At 42.8% G+C, this 14,692-nt stretch overlaps 1 pseudogene; it reads right to left on the bottom strand.

The window, feature by feature from the left end:
* Positions 1-313: 313 nt before the first annotated feature.
* On the bottom strand, positions 314-6,381 carry LOC139190882 (NADH dehydrogenase [ubiquinone] iron-sulfur protein 1, mitochondrial-like; annotated as a pseudogene).
* Between the last annotated feature and the right edge of the window lie 8,311 nt (positions 6,382-14,692).

Below are 14,692 nucleotides of genomic sequence, written 5' to 3' on the forward strand. Positions count from 1 at the left end.
CCTTCGTCATCTGAAGTTCGACCAGGTATTGAGACTCCGAATAATCCATCCCCAATGCCTCCCTCTTCTAGGGTTCCGCCGAGTATTAAGGCTTCAAGTACTGAGGCTTCACATAAGTTGCCGAGTACTAATGTTTCAAGTACTGAGGCTTCTCATAAGTCGCCGAGTACTAATGTTTCAAGTACTGAGGCTTCTCATAAGTCGCTGAGTACTAAGGCTTCAAGTACTGAGGCTTCTCATAAGTGACATTTGTGAAGGCTTTTTTTTTTTTTTTTTTTTTTTTTTTTTTTTTTTTACGCATTTATAATTTCTTAGAGATATCAATGGACATGCTTTATTTTATTCAGTATGTTGTGCTAAAACATATATCTGACTAAGATGTGTTACTCCTTTTTATTTTATTTTATTTTATTTAGATGGTACCTGATGCGCACTATGCTTTTACTCCCTATTTTTAGACGGAAATTCGTCGTCTTCCCCCTGCTTTCTTCCTTTCAATTATTCTGTCTCCACCACCTATTTCCATTTTCATACTTGCTAATAGTAGCATACACCATGACCTGTCTCTCTTGCTTTTTATCATTTCCTTTTGGATGGTGCCTGTCAATCACGCTTTTTATCATTTCCTTTTGGATGGTGTCTGTCAATCACTTCTTTTCTTTGCTTTCGGTGGCTGGCCACCATTTGAAAAACTTTTTTTTTCTTCATGACCGGCTAGTCATTTAACGGCGGTTTATTGAAGTTCTTCGTCATTGTTGTTTGCCACAGACGGAGAAAAGGCCTTTGGGTGTGAGTTGGGCAAACTTTGGTTTTGTCAATCACATTCAAAAGCAGCAGCCATGGCGGAGGTGCAGAAGCAGCTGGAGCTTGAGGTAGAATGCAAGGCATTGAGCTTCACTACCAGCTAGTCGTTTGACGGCGATTATTGAAGTTGGTGGGGATGGGAGAGGACAAACTCCACGGAGGCAAAGACTATGATGGAGTAGGTAAGCTTGATGGGATTTTTATCTTTCTTCACTTTCTTATGGATTTTCTGCAGGGATTGTGCACCTGTGACCATGTACAAAAAATGTTGACACCAACTTCGCATACGAGCTGCTGAGGCACCACAATCCAGAGGCCAAGCTTTTCGCCGAAGGCGTGTTGCTCCAGCTTATGGTACCTATCGGACCGTTTGTCGGGCACCATTTCATGCGTCTCAATCAATTGCCACAACGTGAACAAAGTGATCACCCATGAGAGCACTATTACAACACATCCTGGACCCTATCCGAGACTGGAAGTTGCAAAGGGAAGACCTAGGACACCAGCTCCAACCATGGAATTGACATTGTGGAAAGCTGCGTACCACCAATTTGCACTCCTTGATGAAGTAATTGGAAGTCAATCATTTATTGCCTTCTGCTTCCTTGCTTTTTCATCATCAATGATCTGCAACTGCTTCTCCGGTCTCTCATCCACTACGCGGTCATGACTTTTCAGATCGTTTATCTTAGAAGCAACTAGGGGATCCACATGATTCTTAGAAGCACCGTTTTGCTTGCCCGAATCTCCAGCAATCTGAACCTGGGCATTTGGAATCAAGTACGACAAGCCCATCTTCGAGAAGCATTTAATAAGCTCTGCAAACACTAAATTGGATGATGCAGCTTTTGAAGCCAATTCAATAAGGAACTTCGAAGCACTTTCACGAAGTGGCTCTGGCAGGGACTTCACAACTTCGATTTCGTCATCGTCGTCATCAATTTGTTGAGAGGGGTTTGATGATTGTACAGCCAATAGAAACAATGAAACATATTTTCTGAGCCGACAGCAGCTCTCCCTTCTCCGTGACTCTTAGAGTAGTGACGATTCTCAAGTATCTTCATTGATCCTACTTGATTAAGTGGTGACAGCAAACTGAATCCCCTGCTTTAGATTGTAGTTGAAATCAGCAGGAGGGCCAACGTACCCAACCTTGGCGTGGTTAGCTTGCACCGTCTTCCGGATTTTAGCATTTACAATAACAGCTTCTACCCTTGGCTGGGTACCAATCAACAGAAAAGCATCTGCTTTCTCAAGACCAGCAATGGTACTATTTAAAATATATCCGGATCGAAGATTAGCATCACGGTTCGAACCATTTGCTTCACACCAGACATTGTTTGACCCCATTTTATTTAAGAAGTCTTTCAGTGTCATCATAGACTCAGCATCAGATAGCTGACCAGCAACCCCAACGATCTCCTCTGGTTTTAACTTGATGAGCCATCTCGGCAACTACAGCAAGCGCATCACGCCAGCTCACAGGCTTAAAGTGCCCATCAGCATCACGAATCATAGGGTCATTTAACCTCTGCCTCTTCAAACCATCATAACAGAATCGAGTTTTGCCTGATATCCATTCTTCATTTATGTTCTCATTTAATCGTGGGACAATGCGCAAGACCTCTGGACCTCGGCTATCAATTCGAATGTTGGATCCAATGGCATCAGTAACATCAATGGTCTCTGACACACCTTGTAAATTGAATACACCGAGTCATTACAGTCTTCATCAAAGGTCCAAGATTCTTATCAACTACAGATCTCTTAACCTCAGTGAAATGGCCGCGGTCAGATCCAAATGCCATAGACTGATCCTACAGATCACATTCTCCTCCCTGATCACAAATTGGACAATCCAATGGATGATTCATCAGCGAAAACTCCATCACCCCTTCTCAAGCCTTCTTTGCTATCGGAGTATCAGTCTTAATTTTCATGCTAGGCATGGCAGGCATGGCGCAGGAGGCGACTGGCTTCGGCGACTTCTCAACCTCCATAAGGCACATACGGCAATTACCCACGATCGACAACCGTCTGTGGTAGCAGAATCTAGGGATATCAACGCCGGCGATCTCACAGGCCTGCAATACAGTAAATTCCTTGGGGATCTTGACGGGGTATCCATCGACGAAGACTTCGATGGCATCTTCGAGATTCGGGAAGTGGACACGGGGGTCTAGCGGTTGCTGGAATTGGGTTGCGCCGGCGCTGAAGAAAGCGGAGGAAGTAGATCTGCGTTGTCTTTGTCAGTGGAGGAAGAGATTTGGTTGATGAATTTGGTCAAACACTTGGCGTGCATAGTCGAGGCTAGAGAAGAAGGATAAAGCACATATGGTAATAAGCTCGCTGGCGGAGTAGGGGTCGGATTAAAGCTCGGGACTGGAAGAGGCAGAGGAGGTAGAAGACGGAGGATTTAGGGTTTTTCTGAAAGATTTCTAGGGATTTGTAGATCGCCATTTCTGTCTGTCACCGCCTGAAGATTGCGAGAAAGACGGGAAAATGGAAGAGAGAGAGAGAGAGAGAGAAGGCCTCAATGGGTTTTGGAGATGGGCGGTGAGTGTGAGGCTGAATTTGGGTGGAGAGCTCGGAAATTTCGAGGAGCATTTTGGTGGCTTCGTCGTAGTTATCTGCAGAGATGGCCTCCGCGCATTGGAGGAGGAGGGTGAGGAGGTGTATGCCTTCCTCGTCTCGCTTTTGCTGCCGCATTTTTTTTTTTTTTTTTTTTTTTCTGAGTAGGGAGACTGCGGAGGTTGTTGGTTGCGGCAGGGCTGCCGACGCTGATTGATCGGCGTTCTGGAGCTCCGGCGTGGTTGAGACCACTCTGTGGAAGGAGAAGAATAACTTGGAGAAGTCTTGGTCGGAGAAGAGAGATGGCGACGGCTATTCTCCGAGATTGGACAGCGGCTTTGATCAGCCACTCAACTACTTCGCTGGGTTGGTCGTGACCCTCTTGGCATAGATGACGATGGGCCCGGACGTTGGATTTGACCCATGATTGGGCCTGGGCTGGATCCTGGTCCTTGGAGAGATAGTTAGTTGACAATCCTCCTCACAAATTTAGGCCCAATAAAAAGATTTGTCCTGATTGTTGCACTGACGGGATTTAGGATTGATTCCATCCTCCTTGGCTTGGGGACAGCATTTAAAATGGAGATATATCCCACTTTAATATATATATATATATATATATATATATATATATTATTTATTTATTTATTTATTTTATTATTATTATTATTATTTTTTTAAGTATAAAGAAATTGTTGTCTTTGTAATAAAATTGACTTTTATTAGTCAAACCTCTAATAAAATCCTTATATATATATATATATATTTTTTTTTTTTCTTTTAATTTCATTTTGATGTGACTGAACTCGAAATTTTGAATATTCAAGCTGCCTACGTACCCCTCAAAAGAAGGGATCAAGTCGTAACGTAGTTCAAATGCATTTTTTTTTTTCTGATGATTTTGCCGTACACAGTTTATGCTCTTTGCGGGCCAGGAGCTTTGGTTGTCGCCTTTTAGGGGTAATAGCGCTTCAAGAATCTTCCATTGATAGGCCCAATCTTCAAGCCGTCTTCTGCCATGATTAAGTAGGCGCCGTTGGTGTAAACCTCTTGTATTACGTATGGTCCATCCCACTTTAATGTGAACTTGCTTTTCGTCTTGTGAGTTGTGATGATAGACCTACGCAATGCGAGGACGAGATCTCTAGTTTGGAAAGACCTTGGGCGGACCTTCTTGTTGAATGCCTTGGATAGCCGTGCTTGGTAGCATTCCAAGTGTTGTTGAGCTTCGAGCCTTCTTTCGTCGAGTGCTTCCAACTCTTGAAGGCGCAACTTTGCATTCTCCTTCTCAGTCAAACCTTCTTGTATAGCCATTCTCAGTGAGGGGATTTGACTTTCGAGCGGTAAAACAGCTTCCACGCCATATACAAGAGAATAAGGCGTAGCTTGGGTAGGAGTCCTATGTGTCGTCCGATATGCCCAAAGTGCTTCGCTTATTCTTTCATGCCAGTCTCTCTTTGTTCGACCGATCACCTTCTTTAAGAGATTGCACAATGTTTTGTTGAATGCTTCTGCAAGACCGTTGGCCGGGGCATGATACATGGAAGACTTGTGCTGCTTGAACTTGTATTTCTCACATAGCTCATCCACGAGTCGGTTGGAGAATTGCTTTCCGTTGTCAGTGATGATGTAGCGAGGCACCCCATATCGGTGGATGATGTGCTCCTTGATGAAACGGACGACAGTTTCCTTCTTTACTTCCCTTAGGGGTATGGCTTCAGCCCACTTGGAGAAGTAATCTGTTGCAGCTAGGATGTAAGCTTCTCCTGCAGATGATTTCAGAGTAATTGGTCCTATGACGTCCAATCCCCATGCATCGAATGGCCATGAAGCGGTTGTAGGGTGTAATGGCTCAGGTGGTTGGTGTATGAAGTTGGCATGGAATTGGCAGGCTTGGCACCTTTTGGCATGTTCCAGGCAGTCCTTCACCATGCTTGGCCAGTAGTAACCCATTCTTTTGAGCTGGAAATGTAGCTTTGGTCCAGATTGATGCGCCCCGCATACGCCCAAGTGTGCTTCTTCCATGGCTTGATTAACTTCTTCCTCACCTAGGCATCTCAGAAGTACTCATTCGAAAGAGCGTCGGTAGAGTGTTTCTTTGTAATAGAGGAAGCGAGGTGCTCGTCGACGTATTTCGGAGCGGTGTCTAGGATCATCTGGAAGTTTTCCATGCTCTAAGTAATCGATCAGCGGTTGTCTCCACTCTTCAACATCGACTGGAAGTACTGAGATGACATTTGTATCATCTAGTAGCATTTCAGTGACGAGGGGGATCACCCATCTTTGGCAGACTAGCACGTCTGCAGCTTCGTCTTCTCCTAATGTCATGCTTGAGGCTAGGTTGGCAAGAGCGTCTGCCATTTGATTTTCTTTTCTTGGCACATGCTCTAGTGTCACAGTCTCAAACTCTTGTAGTAGTTGAGTTGCCAGCCAGAAGTATGGGATGAGATCATCTTTCTTCACCTCATATTCAGTTAAGAGTTGATTGATTATGAGCTTGGAGTCGCCAAATATCTCAAGGGCTGTGATTCCCATATTGATCGCCATTTGGAGTCCGATGATCAGTGCTTGGTACTCAGCGACATTATTGGAGCATAATTCGCTTAGTTGAAAGGAATAAGGTAATATATGCCTTTGCGGCGACATGAATACTACTCCTGCCCCTGCTCCGTCTGCTCGTGCAGATCCGTCGAAGAACATCGTCCATGTCGGGAAGATGTCGATGTAGAACACTTCCTCGTCAGGCAAGTCGTCTGAGATTTTCCAATCAGCTGGGATTGGGTGATCGGCAAGAAAGTCTGCCAGCGCTTGTCCCTTTACGGCTTTAGCTGGGACGTAGATGATCTCATATTGGTTAAGAAGCAGCGCCCATTTAGCGAGTCGCCCTGTCAAGACGGGTTTGGACATGACGTATTTGACCGGGTCAGCTTTTGCAACCAAGTGGATGGTGTAAACATGCATGTAATGCCTGAGTTTCTGGATGGCGAACACCAAGGCAAGGCACATCTTTTCTATTGGGGAGTAGTTCAACTCGGCGCCGGTGAGGGTTCGGCTGAGGTAGTAAAGCGTTCATTCTTTCTGGGATTCATTCTCTTGTGCCAAGAGTGCTCCAACTGAACTTTCCTGAGCGGCGATGTACAATATGAGTGGCTTCCCGGGCACAGGCGCCCCCAAGACAGGTGGACTTGACAAATACTTTTTTATGCTTTCAAAAGCATTGTGGCATGCTTCATCCCATACAAACGGAACATCCTTCTTCATGAGTCGGCTGAACGGTTGACAACGCCCTGCAAGGTTAGAGATGAAACGTCTGATGAAGGCTAGCCGTCCTTGTAGACTTTTCAGCTCGTGCAGGTTTCTTGGCTCAGGCATGCTTTGAATGGCCTTGATTTTTTATTGGTCCACTTCAATACCACGGTGCTTGACAATGAAGCCGAGGAACTTTCCGGAGGTGACGCCAAATGCACATTTTAAAGGGTTCATCTTGAGGTTGTATTTTCGCAGCCTTTCGAACACTACTCGCAAATCCTTCAAGTGATCTGATCTTTTCTTTGTTTTGACCACCACATCGTCCACATAACATTCTACGTTCTTGTGTAGCATGTCATTGAAGATTTTCTGCATTGCGCGTTGATATGTAGCTCCAGCGTTCTTTAACCAAAGGGCATCACCTTATAACAGTAGATACCTTTTGGAGTACGGAATGCTGTTAGTTCCTCGTCTTCGAGAGCCATACGAATTTGATTGTATCCAGAAGAGCCGTCCATGAATGACAATGCCTCGTGGCCAGTGGTTGCGTCCACCATGATTTTGATGATTGGCAAGGGGAAGTCGTCATTCGGACAAGCGTCGTTGAGGTCTCGGAAGTCTACGCAAACACGTATTTGTCCAGATTTCTTAAGGACGATGACGATGTTGGAGATCCACTTGGGGTATTGCACCTCTCGAATGAATCCTGCTTCGATTAGCTTGTCAATCTCTGCCTCGATTTATGGAATGAGCTCGGATCGATATCGCCTTTGAGTTTGCTTTATTGGTCGTGTTCCAGGCTTGACTGCAAGATGATGCACAGCGATGACAGGGTCAAGGCCGGGCATTTCTTTGTAAGTCCAGGCAAAGACGTCTTTGTACTCTGATAGCAGTTGGTAGTACTCCTCTATCTTGTCTGCTCTTAGCAGTGCACTTACAAAGATAGGTTTTTGCTCCTCTTTTGTGCCCAAGTTGAGCTCCTTAAGATCGTCAACCGTGGCTTGCCCCCCATCCTCAAGTTGTGGTGGTGCAGCAGTGACATCTTCTTCAGGGGTTTCGTCTTCTTTGCCTTCTTGGATCGTGATGTGGAAGACATCTTGGACTTCCTCTTTAGTGTCATCCTCTTGGGTTTGTTGATATGCAGATTGTCCAGTATGGATGATGGTGCGCCTTCTTACTATCAGTGGTCCATTTGCGTCAACCTCCAAGATTGCTTGACGCTTCATCCTTGAAGGAATCGAGCTTCGAATATTGCCTTTTCCTGCTAGCCTGTCGAGCTTTTCTTCCTTTGACGTTGTTTCCCTATTTCCAGAAAACTTCATGTTGTCTTCACGTCTTTCCAAAGCTGATTGACGAGGAGGAGAGCTAGCCGTGGTGCTTTGCTTATTAGGTTTTGACAACCTTTCAAAAATAGAGCTTCGAGATGTTGGCCTGTTAAGCCTCTTGAAGACGGAGGTTCGGTTTTGACCACCAATGTGATTAAGGGCTGACGTTCTGGGTCTTGAACGTTTCATCCTATTGAAAATTGGCGTTTAAGGGGTGGATTTAGGCTCCTCTCGATCTTGTTCAATGCTTACGCTAATGTGTTGAGTGCTAGCATTTTTCGCTTTGCTTGAAATCTTCACGGGTGCATTTGGTGTGAAGCCAAGTCCAGCTTTGTTGTTTTTAACTCCGTAACCATGCTTCTTCAACTTCTTTTGAGTCTCGGTGAGGTCACGTTCTTTATTGTTGACGGTGTTTGAAACCTTTTTTTCAGGATTCGAAGAAGAAGCGAAGTCATACCCAGCTTTTGACATGAGTTTGTAGGCGTTCAGATCAAAACATTCTTCAGTCCTCTTGGTTGGGAGAAAACTTGGTTCCGCTCTCTTTGGTAGAGCTTTTACGAAGCCTTGTGGTAATCTTGCAACCTTAGCATTGCTTAGCTGTGTCAGAGGTAGAACTGCATTCGTCTTGAGCAACTTTACATTATCCATGTATCGTTGTGCATCGGCTTTGCTTGCTTCTGTTTCGAATGGGGATTGACCATTCTTTCTTCTTGACATCAGGATGTATCGGAAAACGGGTGTGTTTAGTTCATTTGAGGGCGTCCTACTCCCTTTGGTTGTTGCAGGTTTAGCAAGCTCATCATCGTTGTTGCTTGAAGACGACATGGCTTCTTCTTCTTGCTTCTTGGGCATGGCTTGCCACTCCTGCTTTTTAGGTGTTGCTTTACCCGTGGATTTGATCTCTTTTGGAAGAGCTTCGAGCACCATGTCTTCATCCATGTAGAACTTGGCGTCTGCGAAATGTGATTCGGCTTCGGTGAATGGTTTGGTGTCGCCATAGATCACCTTCACTCATTCTTGGTAGAATTTCAAGCATTGGTGAATGGTACTACTCCATTTGCATGGATCCAAGGCCTTCCTAAGAGCAAGCCGTAGGAATTTCTTGCATCAATCACGTGGAATATCGTGCTTGACTTGAGTTCACCAATAGTCATCTCTACTCGGATCATGCCCATTGCTTTTTGTCCTCCTTGATTAAAACCTTGGATTAGTAGACGACTTAAGGACAGTTCATCCGCCTTGATGCCGATTGTAGTCATTGTTGACTTTGGCATGATGTTTATGGCTGATCCACCATCCACAAGCATGCGATTGACTTTGTGCTCCCTTACGTACCCAGAGACGAAGAGAGGACGGTTGTGAGGCTTGGATCCTAGCAGCAAGTCTTCGTCGGTGAAATGGATTGTGTCCTCGATGGCACAGCATGTGGCATATTCATGTGGCCGAAGCTTGAAGCCTTCGTTCTTGCTTTCTTGCACTTCGTGGTCATTGGGACTTTCCAAGACCGCTGCTAATGCTATTCGCATCTTCTTTGGTAATCGCAGCGCTTCCTCAATGCTAAAGTGTGTTGGCAGACCTTCTTCGAGAGTGAGAGTTTTTTTCTCCCTCAGTGGTGATATCTTTGCCTTTTGAAGGTTCTTCTATTTCTACTTCGACCATGTGGCATGCAGCGATAGTGCACTGTTGGAAGAAGTCATTCGGGAAGTACTCGTGCAATGAGATAGGAATGCGTGGCTCTTGCTCCATAGGTTCCCCAGCATACATTGGCTTATCAACTTTTACGTTTCTTTTGGGCTTCCTACTGTTGCGGGGATGGTGCTTTCTCACTTGTTCCACCTTTTGTCTTATGGCTTGTGGTTTTGGTTTCCTTATTTTTTTGTAGGTCACCAATGTCCATCCTTCTTCATCATCGGCATGTGCATCTTGTTCGTTTGCCCCCGGTGATGGTTGCGCAGAAGGTATCGTGTAACTTGAACATTGATAGGAATGATCAAGTGCTACTTGGAGAGGCACGGGATCAAAAGTTCCAAATGCAATTGTAGTAGTATGTGTCGCGGCCGTGTCTTCGAGGTCGAGCTCGATTCGCCCTTGTTGTGCTAGCTTCATGATGAGCTCTTTGAGGACGAAGCATTTACCCACAGGATGGCTCACGATTCGATGGTACTTGCAGTATTTAGGATCTTTTATGCGATTCATTTCTTCAGGCCACTTGCATTCGGGTAGCTCGATTACCTTCTTTTCTAGCAAATCGTCTAACATTGCATCCATGTCTGAATCAGGAAAAGGGTATACCTTCTGCTCCAATTCCCTCAAGGTGCTTTGCTTTTGTACCTTTCTTGGGTGCGGGGAGGCTCACTTTTCTTTATCTCATTTGCTTTAGTTTTGGAGGAGATCTTGATAGGCGAGAAGGCGGTCTTGACGGGCGCAGTGCTGATGGTGAACGCTTCCTTGGGGGGTTTCTTCCCAGTCTTGTCTACATTTGGGGAGAACACCTTATCCTTCTTGAAGTCGGTGATCGGCTCTTTCTTCCCGTGATGGGCAATACTTAGCTCCATGTCATGGGCACGGGTGGCTAACTCTTCAAATGTCCGTGGTTTGATGCCTTGAAGGATATAGTGTAACACCCATTGCATGCCTTGGACGCACATCTCAATCGAAGAGATCTCCGAGAGCCTGTCCTTGCAATCGAGGCTCAGATTGCGCCATCGGTTGATGTAGTCCACGACTGGCTCATCCCTCCATTGCTTCGTGCTTGTCAGCTCTAGCATGCTCACGGTGCGACGGGTGCTGTAGAAGCAGTTGAGGAATTCCCTTTCCAACTGTTCCCAGCTGTTGATGGATTCGGGCTCCAGGTCTGTGTACCACTCAAAGGCATTTCCTTTTAACGAGCGCACAAACTGCTTGGCGAGGTAATCTCCTTCCGTCCCTGCATTGTTGCAGGTTTCGACGAAATGTGCGACATGTTGCTTCGGGTTTCCTTTTCCATCAAACTGCATGAACTTTGGTGGTTGATAACCCTTTGGCATCTTTAGGGCATCAATCTTCTTAGAGTAGGGCTTTGAGTAGAATGATGAGGTATGTGAGCTTCCTTCGTACTGCGCCTTGATGGTGCTGGTTATCATCTCTTGCAGTTGTTGGATAGAAAGAGATCCCATGAGTGCCTCTGCTTGGCCTGGCTCCAGTTTCACATCGATTTTCTCCACCGGAGGCTCTTCATCCTCGTCGTTTTCCTTCTTTACTGAACCATCCCCTTGCTCGATTTTCACGTCGGGCTTTACATCTAGTTGATTGACTAGTGCGGCGATTTGCTGGTATTTTTCTTCCACAATCCGTGTTAGCCTTGCGATTGTTTCATTCATATGAGCCAGCTGCTCATCGATTGAAGTCGCTCCAGCAGTCATGACTTGCATGGCTGAGTTGCCGCTTGAGTCGGCATCGTAAAGCATGAAACCAGAGTACTTCCTTGGGCTTTCCTTCCTTGGCGCCTTTAGCGAAGCCAGGGTGATCACAGGTTCGTGCCTCAGGTGCTCTTGTTCCTTCGGCAGAGTTGATGCAGGGGTGGAAGATGCGGCAGAAAGAGCTCTTGCCTTGCTTCGAGTTATGACGCCTGAAGTGACACCACCTACGGTGATAATGTTCTTGTTCCTTGCATTGGCTGCGAGAACAACTTGAGCCTTCTTTGATGCCATTTGTGCTTTTTGCGGATTCAAAGATAGAGATGAGAGGTAAAGATGGTCCCACTGGGCGTGCCAAATTTGTAAACACGGAAATTCCTGCGATGAACGAGACAAGAACACGTGTACAAAATAATATTTGTATTAATGATTTAGGGGTTACAATCTCTTCTACAAATTTAGCCTCTGATTCTATCTTTGTAATGGGTAGATTTGATGTTGTTGATCCAAAGGGCCGTCGGGGCTTGATCTTGGGATAAACAGTTGTGCGGATTTGTTGACGTCGTTGATCCAAAGGGCTGTCGGGGCTTGATATAGGGATGAACGAATGATGGATGATGAACACTTTCTTCAAGGGCCGTCGGGGCTTGATTTCGAATGAGGATTTGACGAAGAACGAAGAGAGCTTTCTTGATCCTTCGGGATTTGCTTGGGAGCTTTGGAGTTTCAAAGCTTCAAGATTTTGGTGTGAGGTGAATTGGTTATGAATTGGAGTCCAAAATGAATGCCTTGGCCTCCTATTTATAGAATTCCAAAACTTGATTTTTTTGGATTTAAATAATTAGATGAAATAAATCATTTCTGCCAGGCGTTGACACGTGTCCTGTTTGATGACTTTTCCGATTTATTTTGATTTTTCGTTTAGTCACATGCTATGTGTAAAATTTATGTGACACATAAACATTGAAATTTTAATTATTGATCAACATTTATTTTACCGAAATTTCGATGTCTACACGCAAATGCCAAAAATCACAAAAAACAAACATTCAGAGATTAAGTAACGGAACAAAAAATTTCAACGGTTCTAAACAAAATATCACGATTTAACGGTTATTTTAACTCCGATTTTGATTATTTTTTTACATCTACACTCCTTGACCCTATATGAATACAATGAATGAAATCGATCTTCAATTTCAAATATTTACACTAGTCGATACCACAAAATCTTATGTTATACCTAATGAAAGTATAAATAAACTCTTAAGTGTTAGTGAATATATTGTTTTGATGGAATACTCATTCTACGAAACTAATTTCAACCATCCAACTGTCAAACTTGTTTGTATATGCTTCGAGATCACATACGCCAAAAATCGCAAAAAGCAAAAATTCAGAGATCAAGTAACGGGACAAAACTTTTCGATGGTTATAAACGAAAAATCACATTTTAACGGTTATTTTAATTCCGATTTTCATTATTTTTTACAGCTACACTCCTTGATCCTATATGAATACAATCAATGAACTCAATCTTCAATTTAAAATATTTATACTAGTTATACTTAATCAAAGTATAAATAAACTCATAGTGTTAGTATATTTATTGTTTTGATGGGATACGCATTATACGAAACTAATTTCAAACATCCAATCGTCAAAATTGTTTGTATATTCTTTGAGATCGCATACGCCAAAAATCGCAAAAAACAAACATTCAGAGATCAAGTAACGAGACAAAACTTTTCGACAATTATAAACAAAAAATCATGATTTAACGAGTATTATAACTTCGATTTTGATGATTTTTTACAGCTACACTCCTTGACCCTATATGAATACAATGAATGAACTCGATCTTCAATTTAAAACATTTACACAAGTGGATACCACAAAAGAAAAAAGGCAATGCAAGAACTCCAAAAGGAGAGCAAAAGGGAAAAAAAAAAAAAAAAAAAAACACTTTGCGCGACGAAGACCTACATCGCGCAAAGTTTTTTTTTTCCCCTTTTGTTATGAACTAATTCGATTATCGATTTAAAACATTACAATGAACTAATTTGATCGTCAATTTAAAATATTTACACTATTAGATAGCACAAAATCTTATGTTATACTTAATGAAAGTATAGATAAACTTGAAGTGTTAGTGAATTTATTGTTTTGATGCGATATGCATTCTACGAAACTAGTTTCAACAATCCAACCATCAAACTTGTTTTTATATGCTTCGAGATCGCATACGCCAAAAATCGAAAAAAAAAAACATTAAGAGATTATGTAACGGGACAAACCTTTTCGATGGTTATAAACGAAAAATCACGATTTAACGGTAATTTTAACTCCGATTTTGATGATTTTTTACAGCTACACTCCTTGATCCTATATGAATACAATGAACTAATTCGATCATCAATTTAAAATATTTATACTATTGGATACCACAAAATCTTATGTTATACATAATGAAAGTATACATTAACTCCAAGTGTTAGTGGATCTATTCTTTTGATGTGATACGCAGTGTACGAAACTAGTTTCAACGATCTAACCGTAAAACTTGTTTGTATATGCTTCGAGATCTCATACGCCAAAAATCACAAAAAACAAACATTTAGATATCAAGTAATGGGACAAACCTTTTCGACAGTGATAAACGAAAAATCACGATTTAACGGTTATTTTAACTCCGATTTTAATGATTTTTTACAGCTGCACTCCTTAACTCTATATGAATACAATGAACTAATTCGATTATCAATTTAAAACATTTACACAAGTGGATACCACAAAAGAAAAAGGCAATGCAAGAACCCCAAACGAAAAGCAAAGCGGGAAAAAAAAAACAAAAAACTTTGCACGACATAAGTATCCTTGTGTTGTGCAAAATAGCTTTGCGTGACGTGGGTATCCTTGTGTCGTGCAAAACAGCTTTGCGCAACGAACACTTATGTCGTGCAAAGTTTTTTTTTTTTTTCCCTTTTTGCTTATGAACTAATTTGATCATCGATTTAAAACATTTAGACAAGTGGATACCACAAAATCTTTTGTTATACTTAATGAAAGTATAAATAAACTCCAAGTGTTAGTAAATCTATTGTTTTGATGGGATACGCATTGTACGAAACTAGTTTAGACGATCCAACCGTCAAACTTGTTTGTACATAATTCGAGATCGCAAATGCCAAAAATCGCTACAAACAAACATTCAGAGATCAAGTAACGAGACAAAACTTTTTGACAATTATAAATGAAAAATCACGATTTAACGGTAATTTTAGCTCCGATTTTGATGATTTTTTTTTACAGCTACACTCATTGATCCTATATGAATACAATGAACTA

Source organism: Malus domestica, chromosome 13 (assembly GCF_042453785.1).
Source record: "Malus domestica chromosome 13, GDT2T_hap1".
NCBI classification, from domain to species: Eukaryota; Viridiplantae; Streptophyta; class Magnoliopsida; order Rosales; family Rosaceae; genus Malus; species Malus domestica.